The following is a 2,976-nucleotide window of genomic DNA, read 5'->3' as shown; positions in this document are numbered from 1 at the left end:
CATAAATGCAAGGCTATAGTATGGCAAAATGTCAAAAAATGCCATTTTCAAAAAACTGCTGAAAACCTTTTTAAACCACATCAAATAGCGTGCCGAAACACGCCACAGCAAAAGATTTCGCAAAAACAGCCTAAAAGACTATTAAATAGCATTTCCAAAAATCCACCAAAAATGCAAAGCTATAGTATAGCAAAATGTCAAAAAAATGCCATTTTCAAAAAACTGCTGAAAACAATTTTAAACCACATAAAATAGTGTGCCGAACGATGGCATAGCAAAAGATTTTGCAAAAAGAGCCTAAACACCATTAAATAGCATGCCCAAACATCCGCCAAAAATGCAAGGCTATAGTATGGCAAAATGTCAAAAAATGCCATTTTCAAAAAACTGCTGACAGCCATTTTAAACCACATCAAATAGCATGCCGAAACACGCCACAGCAAAACATTTTGCAAAAACAGCCTAAAGCACCATTAAATACCCATGTCATTTCAGTCATTTTCTGTAACCGCTTGTCCTCGTAATGTATAGTATGGCGTAACGCCATACTATACATTACATACTCGTAACGCCTATAGTATGGCGATAAATGTCAAAAAATAACGTCCCAAAAACAGCTGAAAACTGCATGAAGTAGCTGTTTTTCGGACGTCATATTTTGACATTTTTCGCCATGGTATAGTAACTGCATTTCAGCTGTTTTTTCAGCATGTCATATATTTCTGGTCATGCTGTTCTGTGTCACTACACTGTTTATGTGTGATGTTTTGGTCAGATTGTTGATGACATTGGGGCGACCTCTAGCTCACCAGGCAGCGTGTTCGCCTCATATCGCCGAGGCCTCTGCAGCGGCCCATGTTCCTTTGCTGCGTGTCATTCCCCCTTCTCTCTCCCACCTTTCCTGTCTCTCTAAAAACTGTCCTGTCGATAAAGGGGAAAATCCCCCAAAAAATAATCTTTAAAAAAAAAGGTGGTTGACGACATCCTATAATATGAAGTTTTGCTCAGATGTTTAACTACAAACTAGTTTTGATGACATGCTATGATTTGACGTTTTGGGCAGATTTTTGAGGACATTACATAATTTCACATTTTAGTCTGATTTTTGCCAACTTTTGACGACGTGCTATAATATAATATTTAGGTCAGACTTTTAATGACATACAACCGTATGAAGTTCTGGTCAGATTTTTGACGACATGCTATAGTATGACATTTTGGTCTGATTTTTGATGACATACTATGATTTGACGTTTTGGTCAGATTTTTGTCAAATGTTTGACGACCTGCTCTAGTGTAACGTTTTGGTCAGATTTTTGACAAGATACTATAGTATGATGTTTTAGTCCGAATTTTGAAGACATACTGTACTGTGACGTTTTGGACAGATTTTTGACTAAATACTGTAGTATGACGCTTCTTTCACATTTCCAACGACATACTATACTTTATATGTATGTCACCCAAAATATCATAAAAAATTAATTCTACACTGTCATCCAGAGTTGCTTAAAATAGTCATACTATAGTATTTCTCCCCCTTAATAGCATAAAGTCACTCTAGTATTTTGTCCAAAACAGCATAAACATTTCATACAATTTCATGTCATGCAAATTGGCAGGAAAATGTCATACTATAGAACATCATCCAAAGGATCATAAAAAAGTCATACTATGTTATGTTCTGGCCAAAAAATAGAATAAATTACACTAAGTCTTCAAAAATAGCATAAAAAAAGTCATACAACAGTATGTCATCCAAATTAGCACAAAAAAATTAATACAATAGTATGTTGCCCAAAATAGTATAAATAGGTCGTGGTATAGTTTATCATCTAAAATAGCAATAAAAAATTACAGTGTCATCTAAAACATCATGAATAAATCATTCTATAATATGTCATCCATAATACCATAAAAATGTCATACTATAGCATGTCGTCCAAAATAGTACACAAAATTCACACTTAAGATCATCATCCAAAAAAGCATGAAAACGTCATACTAGCATGTCATCCAAAATCAAGTGATGTCACATTAACAGCTGCCGTCGAACATTACATAAAAGCCATACTGTTCTATGTCGTCCAAAACAGCATAAAAATGTTAGACTATAGTTTGTCATCCGAAATTGCATGAAAAGTCATGCTATAGTCTGTTTTCCAAAACATCAAACTCCTGCTGTGACATGCTGTCTAAAATAGCATAAAAAAGACGAACTTTACTGCGTCCAAAAGAACTTAAAAAAGTCATACTAGAGTATGTCACCCAAAACAGCATGAAAACGTCACAAAAATGGCAATTATTGTATGCTGTCTAAAGAAGCCATGGTGTATTGATTAACTGTATTTTAGTTGAAGCAATGACTTTTCTTTGAATTGTTCTAAAATATGTTTAATGCTTTACATTTGTTTTTGCATTCTTTAGTATCATAAACCAGTGTTTATCAGACCATGGCAGTGTAATCGCTGTCAGTTCTTCTCCTGAATTAAAATCATCCATTCACACCATTTAAGGACAATTATATATAGAAATATATAAACATATTTATTTTTACTGTACAGCAAAGGGTTGCACGACAAAATACAGTGGCATTCACTTAAAAAATACACAAAATCTAATGAGCAGTGCTTCCCTGAAGTGCGTTTTTTTTTTAAATAAATAATTTACACACACATATGAAAACACACTATTTTCTTACACAACACTTTTGAAAAGCTCAAATGCCTTTAACATGGTGAGAATGTAAAAGTTTTTAGGCGACACATGATAAGAACCGGGATCTGCTGATCTGACACGTCAACTCACTATTCGCCTTTCTGTCCCTTTTGATTTGAGCTACTTCATTAATTTTTAATTAAATAATTAATTGATATGTACATTTAAAAAGCCTAAGTCCCTTCAGTTTTTAGTGAAGTGTTACATTCTCACTTTTTAACCAAGAATGTGACAGAAAATATAAATTAGACACACAGA

The sequence above is a fragment of the Plectropomus leopardus genome, chromosome 2 (genome assembly GCF_026936395.1).
Source record: "Plectropomus leopardus strain MGB_pleo_1.0 chromosome 2, ASM2693639v1, whole genome shotgun sequence".
NCBI lineage: Eukaryota > Metazoa > Chordata > Actinopteri > Perciformes > Serranidae > Plectropomus > Plectropomus leopardus.
Note: the sequence above shows the minus strand (reverse complement) of the source record.